The sequence below is a fragment of the Pinus tabuliformis genome, chromosome 4_1 (genome assembly GCF_031772625.1).
Source record: "Pinus tabuliformis cultivar Carrire ecotype Pingquan chromosome 4_1, CPIR1, whole genome shotgun sequence".
Classification (NCBI taxonomy): Eukaryota; Viridiplantae; Streptophyta; class Pinopsida; order Pinales; family Pinaceae; genus Pinus; species Pinus tabuliformis.
The window spans coordinates 33,352,385-33,365,729 of NC_142303.1; the positions used below are offsets into that span (position 1 = coordinate 33,352,385).

General features: G+C 42.5%; 1 pseudogene; it reads left to right on the forward strand.

The window, feature by feature from the left end:
- The window catches only part of LOC149174043 (uncharacterized), a 54,734-nt pseudogene that overhangs the window by 19,158 nt on the left and 22,231 nt on the right, over positions 1–13,345 (forward strand).

Sequence of the window (13,345 nt, forward strand, 5' to 3'; positions counted from 1 at the left end):
CCCAAGGTCAATACTCGAACCAAGGTTTCCAACCACCCCAAGGTCAAATGTATGTTCAAGGAACGGGAAATGTACCTTTCAATTATCAATCCTACCCTCAACCCGGTTATGGTCCTCAGTATTCTCAACCTGTTATGGGTCAGTACCCCAGAATGAATATAGTGTGGGATCCATCGCAAACCCAACAGGTGTTGCAGCCAAGTGTACAATTGTCATCTCAAACTGGACAACCCTTAGTTTCTGGTACACCCCAGCAACAGTCCAGTCTAACATTCAAACTTCTGTACCTTCGGTAGTTTCTCAGCCTGGGCCTAGGACACCTCGTCCTCCACCTCAAACGACTGCTACAACTGCCGCAACATCTGTTCAATCTACCCCACCTATGTCTGGAGTATCGACAGCTCCGGTTTCTACTGTTCCTGTATCTACTCCTCAGACATCTTTACCACCGTCTGGATCTACGATTCAAACTTCGGTTCAGATGCCTGTAGGACAACCTGGTTTAAGTACGGTTGTCACAAGTCAACCACAATTCACTTATCAACCGTACCAGGGACAGTACCAATTCGGTCCTGCTGTGCAGCAGCCAGTTTATCAGTATCAACTGTACCCTGGGTACACTTATCAACAACCTCAACAACCCCAGTATGGTCTGGTTAATCCTGGTTTTCTGGGAGGATACAATATCCCGAACGCGATTCCTATTCCTAGTTATCCTGGATATCCTCCTCCTGGAGCTAGTCTCATGACCCAGAGTTTTAGGGATCCTAATCGGCAGTTACCGTTTATCACAACTTTGGACTTACCTGACTTGTCACGCCTAACGAATGATCCCATTAATTATCTTCTGTTTTGGCCGCCAATGCTGAATAAGTTGCCTAGTGACATTCCCAAGTTCGAAGGTAAATCAGGAGAGGACCCGTCGAACCATGTGATGACTTATCACCTCTGGTGCGCGTCTAACTCCATTTCAGATGATTCGATCCATCTTAGACTTTTCCAACTCACTCTAATTGGTCTCGCGGCCAAGTGGTACATTGAGTTACCGCGAGGCACTTTTTATAATTTTAGTCAGTTAGCTACCTCTTTTTTAACTCATTTTCAGTTGCCAGTCCGATATGACAATGGCACGGAATTGTTAACTTCGCTAAAACAACCGACATCCACTTACATTTCAGATCATATTCATGAGTGGAGACGTCGACGACGTTTAGTGAAGGTATTTATTCTGGATCAGATCTTGGCTGAGTGGTTTGTAAAATCTTTGTTGCCAAAGATCACTGAAGATGTTGCTAAAGCCGGAGTTGTTACTGAGGAGCAAGTAATTGCTCAAGCACAGTACCTTGACTTTGTCTATACTCAGTCAGGTACGTTACATGAAAAAATCCCCGATCTTCCCAAGAAAAATCAAATCACTACAGCTCCTTCGGGATCTCATGCTGCCGATGGTATGATTGGCATGGTTAACACTAAAAGTAAGAAGAAGTCTTCCAAGAATTCTTCCCCTATCATAACCTTGCCTGATTCCTCAACAGGAGATTCTTCTACAGAGATCTCCACCGATATTCACATTGTAGAGTCATCTACAGCCAAATCAAAATCTGGTGGGAAGAAGAAAGGAAAGAAGAAGAATAAAACGGACAAAAGTTCAAAGGAGAAACCTGAAAAGGCGGAATCCAATGATGAAAAGCGCAAACCTCGTTATCCTTGTCTCATTTGTGACGATGAACATTTTACAAGAGACTGCCCTCATCGTGCAGAGGTTGCAAAGATTGTCAAGGGTTCCCAAACTCTTGCTGTTTTGAAGGATCCTTTTCCGGCTCAAGACAATAATATGATAGGTTCACCCTCGAATGCCAATGAAGAATCCATACTGATGATGTCCCATGTTAGGATTGCGACTCGATTGCAAGATTATGGTAGTAAAAGTCCTGTTGATGGTAAAGAAGCAGAATCTTCTCATTCTAATCCATCAACCTTAGCTCCCGGTTCCGATCCACTACAGATCGAGAAACCTAATCCAGACTTGGTAATCAAACCGCCCGCCAAGGGTATACTTCGAAAGTCAGCTTTCAATCCACATGCGAGAGCGGCTCAGAATTATAACATTGTTGAGGATTTAGCTGTTTCACCCTCAGCAATGTCGGCTTTGGAGGTGCTGCAATCATGTCCAGCATAGCGTAAATTACTTTTGTCGGCTATAGGAGCTGTTGATGTTCAGGACCCGAACCTAATAGTCTTTGATCTAGAAAATAGTACACCACGGTTGCCTCATCAAATGGCTTTCCAGATTCCAGTGATAGTCAAAAACAGGTCTATTCATCAGACTGTAATTGATGAGGGAGCCTCAACGTGTATTATGTCGATACAGTGTTGGAGATCGCTTGGTTCTCATTCGCTAAATCAATCCCCGACAATTCTAAAGGCCTTTGATGGCCGTGGGTTTCATCCTTTTGGCATTCTACAAGATTTGCCTATAGGGGTTGAAGGAAAAACTGTTAGTCTAGATGTGGAGGTGGTTGATGCCCCTCTAGATTACAACCTTCTCTTGGGTCGAAGTTGGTCTTACGCTATGATAGCGGTCGTTTCATTGGTCTTTCGAGTAATAAAGTTTCCACACAATGGAAAGATCGTAACAATTGACTAGCTGGCTTACTTTTCATCCGACCCAGCCTCTTCGGAGAGTATTCAGCATGTTGGTAAAACGACTATCCCATATAAGGATGTTGGAGTAGGACTAGTTAAATATGCCGGTTTACTGGGAACTTTTCCTTTTCCTCCGATCAACGCATCATCTTCATTTGCAACCATTCATATGATTACATCAGACACCATTGTTTATGATGATCCTTGGATCATTCCTTCTGAATCTGAGATAGACTCATTTGGTAATTCCATGCCTTTGAGTCCATATGAAATTGCCTATGAAGCCGTGCAGTCGTTTGTCCACACATGTTCAACCAAAAATGACTTAATGAATGTGGTCCGTGAGGAATCACTTTTCACATCAACCTCGGATTTAACCACGTTTTCTGAACTTTTTCACTCTGATGAGCAAATTCGTGAAATCCTATGTGTAGATGATTTACCATGGGAAGATCTCCATCACAGATCTTCGTTTTTACCTGAGGATGATAGTTTTGAAAATGATTTCTCATCAATTTTTACAACTGAATATGTCAAGGAACCTCAGAATCCAATGAAACATCCCGATTCAGAGTTAAATTTGGGAAACATCTCTCGAACTATTCCTATTGACGTTTCGGTTAAGCCCAGAATTGTTGAGAACATTCATATAGGTGCCTCGTGTATAGATGACGAAATTCAGATATATAAGGCCCTATTTCAAGAATTCCGGGACGTGTTTGCCTGGTCCTATGAGGAAATGCCAGGAATTGATCCCGCGATTGTTGTTCATGAGATCAAGACTTACCCGGACGCTAAACTCGTCCAGCAACGTTTGCGTCAGATTCACCCACGAAAAGCAGCTGCAATTAAAGCAGAAGTTGAAAAATGATTGAAAGCAGGTTTCATTTATCCGATCCCGTTAACGGATTGGGTATCGAATATTGTTCCGGTTAACAAAAAGCAGGGAACAATAAGAATATGCATCGACTATAGGGACATTAATCGCGCCTATCCAAAGGACAATTACCCAACTCCCTATATCGATCAAATCATTGATGATTGTGCCGGCAGCGAACTATTCTCCTTTATGGATGGTTTTTCCGGATACAATCAAATCAATATTCTACCTGCCGATCAACCAAAAACGGCTTTCATTTCTCCATGGGGGACATTTTCTTATTGCAAGTTAGCTTTTGGGCTTAAGAATGCCGGAGCAACTTTTCAAAGGGCGATGTCTTATGCGTTTCATGACATCAAGCACATTGTGCAACCCTATCTCAATGACTTGCCTACTCATTCATTACATCGAGCTGATCACCTCGTCCATTTACGAGCAATCTTTATGAGGTGTAGGCATTATCGTATTCGGTTGAACCCACACAAATTTGTCTTCTGTATAGAAACGGGTCGATTACTAGGATTTGTAGTTTCGAAAGCTGGCATTCGCGTCGATCCCTCGAAGGTCGAATCTATCATCAAATTGCCTCCTCCTTCGAGTCTTCGCCAACTCCAAAGTTTGCAGGGGAAAGCAAACTTTTTATGACGATTCATTCCTAACTACACCGAGGTTACAAAGGGTTTTACCCAGTTGTTGAAACAGAATACTCCATTCTATTGGGACGAGATAGCTCAGAAATCTTTTGATGCACTCAAACACACGTTGACCCATGCACCGTTGTTGCATCCTCCCAACTACAACCAGGATTACTTCTTGTATCTCGCCGCCTCTCATTCCACCATTGGAATGGTCTTAGTTCAGGAAGATGAAATCGGAAATGAACATGTGATATATTACCTTAGTCGAACTTTAAATCCAACTGAGCTAAAATACTCACATATGGAGAAATTGGCATTGGCGGCTGTTCAAGCTGTCCAACGTTTTCGTCACTACATTTTACTACGTAAGACTACAGTAATTTCGGATTGCAACCCTATGATCTACATTTTGACCAAGCAATTGCTAGGGGGCAAGTACTCTAAATGGATTGTTATCCTGCAGGAGTTCGACTTGGAATTCGAGAAATCCAAGTCTAAGAAATCTCTAGTTTTTGTGGAGTTAATGTGTGACTTCCCGCGTGCTGACACGGAAACTGTGGCGGAGGAGCCCATTGCAGACGAATCCTTGTTTCTAATCAGCACTTTAGATCTGTGGTATGGGGATATCATCGTTTATCTCCAGACCCAATCCTTTCGGCCAGAAATTTCAAGGTCAGAACGTCGGAAAATTCGATTCCAGTCCCAACAATTCAGGATTATTGGAGATACTCTTTATCGCCGTGGGGCGGACTCTATTTTTCGACGTTGCTTAACTCATGAGGAAGCTGAAAGAGTTCTAAATGACTGTCACTCTGGAGCATGTGGCGGTCATATGTTTGGGTTTGCCACAGCCCAAAAGATATTGCGCACTGGCTACTTCTGGCCGTCTTTATTTAAAGATTATATTACGGCGGTCCGAAAATGCCAAAACTGCCAAATTTTTTATCGAAAGATGTGCGCTCCACCTGCTCCTCTCCACCCTATAATTGTCGTTGGTCCTTTTGCCAAATGGGGTATCGATTTTATTACATGTAACCCTCACTCGGCCGGGGGGCATGCGTATATCATCCTTGCGGTAGATTATTTTACTAAGTGGGCCGAGGCGATGCCTACATTTGAGGCAGACGGCAAGACAGTTGCAATTTTCGTGTTCAATCATATAATTGCTAGGTTTGGTGTCCCGCAAGCAATCATCACTGATCATGGACGTCATTTTCGAAACGTTATGATGACCGAACTTACAGGCCAGCTTGGTTTACGTCATGATAGTTCAACCCCTTATTATCCACAAGCGAATGGTCTGGTTGAATCCATCAACAAAGTTTTAGTTATCATGATCCGACGAATCATTGGGATTCATCGGTCGAATTGGCACAACATGCTATTTTCAGTGCTTTGGGTGTACCGAACTTCAGTAAAAACATCAACAGGGTTCACTCCTTTCCAACTAGTCTATGGTTTGGAAGCTGTGTTACCCATTGAATGCGAAATCCCGTCACTGCAAATGGCCATCGAGTTACTTCCAGCCACTTCCGAAGAGGAAAAGCATTTTCTATGCTTGGCTCAATTAGATGAGAATCGACGTGATGCTGCATTGGCAATCGAGACTCACGCAAAACGCATGAAAGCTCAGTATGATTGAAATGTGACCCCTCGAAATTTTTCAGAAGGAGATCTAGTCTTAGTGTATGATCAAGCTAATGATAAATTAGGTGCTGGAAAATTCGTTCCTATGTGGCATGGTCCCTATGTTGTCAAGCGAAAGCTAGCCAAAGGGGCCTATGAATTGGTAGACTTTGACGGGGACTCTTTGGGTAAACCCAGAAATGGCCTTTACTTGAAGAGGTATTATGCTTAAAAGAATGGGTATGGAGATTTAGTTAGGATAGTTTTTTTTTTCTAGCTGGTGTGTTTTAGTTTAACAGTGTGCTTAGCTTAGAGAGTGTTTTTCGTCATTATTCCTGCTTATCTTGGTTTTACTCTTGATATTGCAGATGTCGATGCCTCTCCAAACATACATTAGTTTCGCTGATGGTGCTTGTCGTAATACACGGAACATCTCTTCCGCAGCTTGGGTTATCTATTCACCCTCTGACGGGTTAGTATCTATGCATGGGGTAAGCCTCGGTCAAACAACGAACAACATTGCCGAGTATAGTGCAGTGATTGAGTTATTATCTGAATCTATTTCATTTGGGATTCAGAGTTTGATAGTGAGGTTAGATTCTGAACTCGTTGTATTACAGCTTAATAGAGTGTATTCCATTAGAAATCCAGTGTTATTAAGATTATTTTTGAGAGTGCGTCTCTTGGAACGTGAATTTGATTATATTGAATATCAGCATATTCCAAGGTCTTTAAATACATTCGCAGATGCAATTGCTTCTCGAATGTTAAATAGACATTTGCAATAATCATACATGTAAATTTAAAACCATTCCATAACATGATTTACAAGATAAGCCGGTAATAGTGATATATATATATATAGGAGTGTGTCAGAAAATACATCGTCTTCGATCATAGGTTGAAAAACACCTTATGATCGGCAAAAATGATAAGTACAAAAAACAAAAATGTCACATGTGCCCACAATAGGCGATCATCCTATCACTGGTGATGATCTCTATAAGAAACCACTGCATGGGCCACCTTGCAAAGGAACCTCCTAAAAGGTCCCGGGACCCCAATCACATAGCGTTGAAGTCGACGAGGAATGTCGTCTATAGTGGTCTCAGGAATATCCCCTGTCAAGTGCTCGAGATGACCCTCCAACTCGGCCAAAACCTCTGCTGATTCGTCCTGTGGGGCTGGCGCGGGTGCAGCTGGTTGTTTCCTCTCGTAAGGCTGGAGAGCGGTTGGTCGCTGTGGACCCACATCTGCATTTGAAATTTTTTACTATCAGTTTTGAGACGATGGAAAAATAAAAAAATTAAAATAAGAAAAATGTTGAAAAGGATTTTACCTGAGTCATCCCACTGCTCTCCTGGTGGAAGAGCCATGTCTGGGTCACCACGAAAATCTATCCCAGCATAAGGGAAGTCCTGAATAGAAAAGACCTAGTTTTCCAGTCATTGGAAATACTCAGGTTTGAATCGAGCAACCTCTGTCCTCCCGTCCGGGTGACGGGCCATGACTGTGACCCATCGCATTAGTTTGGGCTCTCGAGGAAGCCCAGCTCCAACAGTAAGGTGCTGCGGGATCAACATAGGAACCCTCTCCAGGCCAAAACTCACGACCAAAGCCCCATAACCAAAGGTCTTTAGTCGTCCGTTCTTGGCCCTGGTCAGTTGGCCTTTCACATTGGCCAACACGGCATCGCATCAATTGAAGATGGTGCCTCGAAAGCGATCAACTGCCATACGCATCTGGGATCCGGTGGCAATATGTAATGCGGCAGCTCCGCAAAGTCTGGTGATAGTGAACACAATCACCATGAGCTCAGGACGGGATATGGTCTTTATGTCTATCCCTTTGTTTCTAGCCTGGCTGTTGCAGTACTCTAGCCGGAGGCTATCAACAGACTGGCCACCTGGCCTAGTCGCGTGCAGAGTCAAGTCTTCGCCTCTCTTAGGCAAACCAGTCAAGAAATAAATGTCCACCAGCTCGATTTCGAGCTGGTGGCCGCCAATGAAGAAGCACTGGTCCTGTACGCTCCATCTGTCAACCATCCACTGTAAGAAATCCACCTGAGCCCTCATGCCAGGAATGGCCCAGAATTTGTACAAGCCGCACGCCCTCAAAGCATCAAGTGAAGGCTGATGATTCCATGCGGCAACATCTACATCCTCATGCTCTCGTTCGCACCAATCTAGCATGATGTACTCTCTGCATCAAGCATAAAGACAAATTAAATTGCTAGAAATTATTTTGTGTGGTCCATTTTTGAGAATTTTTGGGTTAAAAACCCTTGCGACGGGGACCGCACCCTTCGGGTTAGACACAGTGTGTGGGACCGCACTTTGTCTACATGGAAGGTGTGGACCCCGAGCTTTTTCCCAATGGAGAAAAATTCGGGGTCCGCAGGCCTGCAATGGTAAACCTGCGGGCCCCCGTGCGGGTTTTGTGCCTAAAAACCCTCCCAAAAATGAAATAAATGACTAAAACAAAAAATTAAACAGTTAAAAATGAAGAGTGGGATGATGTGGATTACCTAGAGAAGACGGCGTTCGATTCCGACGGTTTGATTTTCCGCAATCTTCACGGGAAGTTTTCTAAGCAAAAGCACTATTTTCTCGCCCAAACTCAAATGGTAAAAATGAATTGACAAAGGCCCTTTTTATAAGTTTTTTGAGTAAATAAATTGCAAATTTGTTTATGTTTCACTTTGAAAAGGTATTTTTGCGACATTTTTATCCATCTCAAACAGGTATGAGTAATGTTTGTGTTTTTGTGCAGAATAACGGATTATTCAGGTAAAATCTATCATTTTCAACGAAAAAACATGTAGAGTCATCTTTAAGCCCTTTTCTAACTCCTGAAACATGAAAAGATTTCCAAGTTTTTCTTTTAAACTTGTTAAAATGGAATTAAAAGACGGTCCACTTACAGCTCTTTTCCGACTGTAAAAAACATGAAAAGATTGCTGGATTTTTGTCGTTTCAAATTCAATATTGGTTATAAAACGACGTGCCATTGCTCGCTTTTTTACTTTTTCGGGTCAAGAGCACTAATAACGAAAAGTACTCCTTGGTCGTAAAAAGATCAAGCAGTTCTCTCAAGTATTATTTTATACTTTTTCGGGCTTGGGAGACACAAATTTACGAAAATGGTCAACCCTGGAGTCTTCTTAAGTTTTTTCAGACTCTCTAAAATTGAAAAACGCCGAGTTTCTCCTATAGTGGACTCGTTAAAATTTCATAGTAAAGGACCTGTTCAATTACAAACAGGAACGAACCGCTCCTTCTTAGGGTTCGAATTTAAACTAAGTTGGACTCATCCGAAGGATGAGCTTATAATCAAGCAAATGTTATCCTCCTCAAGCTTGTCAAAAATAAAGAGGTACTTACCAAAAATGGTGGGGGAAAAGAGAGAAAAATGAATCTGTTTGTCATACTTTGTAACCACTCTTGAACACGACACTTTTATTCACCTGGGTTGGGAAATCCTTTGCCTAACAGTTGATCAAACCACATTGAAAGTCTTCAGCCGATTTCTAGATATTAACTTTGGGTCAATTGTCACCAAGCCATCTGTCGTGTCGTTATGTGTTCAAGAGGTCACTGCCAATAAGCCATTCATCTGCAAAATATCTGTCATCCATCTTGACCATCCCTGAGTCAGTCCTTGCAACTAAATTTCTTCAACTTGATCTATGATTTCGTGTTGTGGGCTTGCCTACGACGGATCGCTTTCTATCGACATCAGCTCATTATCTAGAAAGATGATCTAGAAATCATCAGTACCTTGAGATCTGCATGCCTCAATGGCAGGTTTCTCGCCTTTGACGACAGTTTACATCATTGACTTTCGATCAAAGGATTCCGTGGCATGTTAGACATCAACACATTTATTCGCATCTCATGGATTGTACTGGGTACTTTGAGAGCCATTAACATCACTGGTGGTTTCTCTCACACTTGTTAACAGTTTACATCATTGACTGGTAATCAAGTGGTTTCTACCATGTTCGACATCAACACATTCATTCGCATGGATATAATCGTACTGTTTCGGGAAGTAGAAATGAATACCCTGGATCTAGTTTCCACAATCCAGGCTGCGAGGAATTTTGTATTCATTATATAATGGACTATTCATAAACAGATGGCTGCGTCCATACTGTGTCCACATGAATCTATACTTGTGATGTTTTACAAGATCATTCCTATATCAGAGAAGTAGTTAGTTTTTCTAGTCAGTTTTGATCTGAGTATGGGAATGCCTACCTCAGCGATGATATGATCTCATATATATATCTTGCATTGAATGTTTTTACAGGTTCCAACCGGGCTCTCCACAAGATGATCCTCGAAATGATAAAGTACTTCACTCTTCCTAAATGATCAATGAAATCCTCATCTACTACAGACTTCGCACTTTAGGGGGCAATCTGTTACACAAAAATATCGTCACCATGATTATTTGCAGTCAGTATGGGTCTATCATCACTTGTATTGTCCTCCTAAGCAAGTCTCAGACCTCAGCTCTTCAAATCAAGCTTTGGAAATGGGAGAAAGACATTAAAAAACAATGAAACTCTGGTTCCGCACTTTCTCTCACTGTCACCTGCGGTCCCGCACCTTCTGTGTACAAAAACTGCGGACCTGCCCGCTCTGTCTCTAACGGTGTAGGTGCGGACCCTTGTGAAAGTCAAAAGGCGCAAGTTTTATCTTAAAAAATTCACTTTGGGTTAATTCTAGAGGTTTCTAGAAGGAATTTTGACGTGGATTGTTCGCTCTGAGGTGGTTCATGCATCCCAAAAGAGAAGGAGCTAATCCCTTGATGAGAGGAGCTATCCCTTTGAAGGAGGACCTAGTAACCTCCCTCCATTGCACTATAAATACAGGCATTGGGCTGGTTGCTGGAGAGGTTAGAAGCTGAACATTTTTGAGGGTAAATGCTGGTGAAATCAAGACTTCCTAGTTGAGCTTAAGAGGAGAGATCACACATCTTTTTGGCATCATTGGGGAGTGAGTGAAACTTGTCAAAGTAGAGGAGACTTCTTGCTGGACCCTGGGAGGAGCTTGTACAGCGTCAAGGCAAAGGTTGTAAAGTTCTTCTTCTTTTGAATTAATACAATCAAACTCATTTTTCTCAACAAGTATCTTATGTTATTTGTTTCATGGACTCCTTGACTTTCATGTTAAATATGTTTTATGCAATTGGCTTTTTAGGTGCTATTTAATTTGTTTGCCTTCTTTGTGTTTGCAGATTCGCGAAAAGGAGCTCATTTAGATCAAAGGAGCGAGGGCATCCACAAGCTTGCGTTGGACCTAAGGTAGGCCCCAAAAACACTTGTTTGCCATTGTTTATAAAAGCATATTTAGAGAAAGATAGTGTCTAGTTGGTTTGCTTGTCATTAGGTCTTCTTTAGATTCTAGGAAGGTCTATCTTGTCCGCAAGATCGACTTATTCCGTGTGACACATGGTATGGTCACAACCATCCATATAGAGAAAACATGTATACAGCTTCTCCCGACGATTTGCAACTTCTCCCGCCGATCTGCAGCTAGACGGGCGATCTACAGCTTCTCCTGAATGCTCTCTAATTCATTATATTCGATCTACAGCTTCTCTCATATATATCAGCTTCTCCCGACGATCTGCAGCTTCTCCTGACAATCTGCAGACGGGCGATCTACAGCTTCTCCTGGGATCTCCTCTCGTTGCTCTTGCTGCTGGCGTTGGGCGTCTTCTGATACGAACATCTGCCCCAGATCTTCAACTGGTCGACGCTAGCCTGGTTGGGTATGCTCACAACCCCGGTGCTCCTGCTCACCCCGGTGCTCCTACTCACGGGGTATAAGGAGATCATCTTCCGCTCACTTGCAGTGGGGTCTGCGATCGTTGTCCTCGACGCAGCATCTCTGCCGCTGGGTTCTAGATCTAATCTTCTGTGGCTAGATCTAGATCTAATCTTTAAAATATGGCTCCCAGCTTTGCGAAAATAGTTGCTGGCTCAGTTCCGTCTGCTTCTGGAGGGCAAGCTCCTGCCCATATCATCAGTGAAGCCCCAGCTCCCACTGTCCAGGTGGTCCAGGCCTCACTCGATGAGGCTTTGAAGTTTTCTAAAAGTGCCCTAATCTGCAGGTTCAATGGTTTTTGGCCGCGGCTAACAGCTCTCCACAAATGGATCTCAGAGGTATGGAAGCCAGTCATCTCTGATGAAATTAATATCTACCCATGTGCTAGCAGTTTCTTTATAGTAGATTTTGAAAATCCTGAAAAGACAATGTATTCTAGATTCTGGCCCTTGGTTTTGGGAAAACTCAGGCCTATTCATGAAGCCATGGAACCCATCATTTGATCCCTCAACAGTAGTCATAACCTCAGCACCAGTTTGGGTGAGATTTCCAAGCCTACCCTTGCATCTCTGAAATCTCTCCTCGCTACAAGCCATTGGAAATGCAATTGGGAAATTTTACTGTAGGTGCCAAAAAATAGAGGAATATACCAGAACCACCTATGCACGCATCTGTATGGAAATGGAATTCAGCGTCGGATTCCCAGTTGAAATAAACCTAACAAGTAAAGACTATGTGTGGAACCAGAAACTCGATTATGAAAGTGTCCTCTTCCGATGTCGATCCTGCTTTGAGACAGGCCATCTAGCCAAAAATTGCCCAAAAGCCTCCCAGAAAAATTCTGCTAGAAAAAACCACCACAGATCTACATGGTGGGAAGGAGCACAAAAAGAACACTACACTATCATCAAAAAAAAATACTCTAGAGAAAAATCTAAATCACAATAAATCGAGCAAGAAAGAAACAACTCTCAAGACAAGCAGGGAGAAAGCCCCGCCCAACAACAAAAAAGTGAACTTGACAACCCTTCAAGCAAGAGTTATGAGGATTCGAATACCGCACAAAATAAAACTTCATTTAACAGCAAAGGAGATCTCCTACACCAAACTTCTTCTCCGACTATCTTCAAAAGGGTGAACACAATAGATCGCGAAGCTAAGACACCAATGCCCCAAGAACTAGAAGAGATGAAGGATATGCAAGATAAAGGAAGTTGGAAGACTGTAGAGATAAAAAAGAAAGCTACAACACCAATCTCGCCAAGAAAGATGAGGAGCCAGACAATTAAAAACTAAGAAAATTATAGGTCTGATAGACCAATTTGGTCTCAGTGGACGTTAACCACTATCATTATCATCATCACAATCATGAATAATACATAACTCCACGCAACCTAAGTCATATCAGACAAAACTCAAGGTCTTACGCTCCATCCCAACCTGATCAAAGTACGAATTCTAACATGCGAATGAATGTGTCAAAGTTGAACATGCTAGAAAACCACCTGATTACTGGCCAATGATGTGAACCATTAACATGTACGAGAGAAATGACCAATAATGACAATGGATCTCAAGGTACGCCAATACAATCCATGAATGTAAAAATGAAGCTAAAGTCGAACACTCGTGGAATCATCTAATCAAAGGCCAGCGATGAAAACCTATCATTGAATGCGAAGAACTTGCCATTAAGGCATGAAAGATATAAGGTG